Source organism: Penaeus monodon, chromosome 30 (assembly GCF_015228065.2).
Source record: "Penaeus monodon isolate SGIC_2016 chromosome 30, NSTDA_Pmon_1, whole genome shotgun sequence".
Lineage (NCBI taxonomy): Eukaryota > Metazoa > Arthropoda > Malacostraca > Decapoda > Penaeidae > Penaeus > Penaeus monodon.
This window is the reverse complement of record NC_051415.1, coordinates 9,044,534-9,044,870: the sequence shown is the minus strand read 5'-3', so window position 1 is coordinate 9,044,870 and position 337 is coordinate 9,044,534.

Sequence of the window (337 nt, the reverse complement as noted above, 5' to 3'; positions counted from 1 at the left end):
AACGAAAACCTCCCTATCGCCATCCGTCCAGCGAAAACCCCGACCAGCCTCTCCTTCGGCCTCAAGCGAAAGGCCTGTGAGTCACGAGCTTTATCATCCGCGCAGACACACTGTCCTCGGAGGCTCCAAGATGCGGCTGGAGATCTTATCCAATCTCCTCGCAAATCATAAGAAGATGCTTGAGATAATGGCCAGGGCGGTTAGGTTCCGGGTTCTGCGAATGAAGATGTCTGTCGGGTGGTTTCGGAACGCCGGTTCGTTAGCCTGAATTTTCGTTTAGTTATTGTTTTTTATTTTTCTTGTTTGGATCCATTTGTTTGTCTTTTCTGGGTTCCGC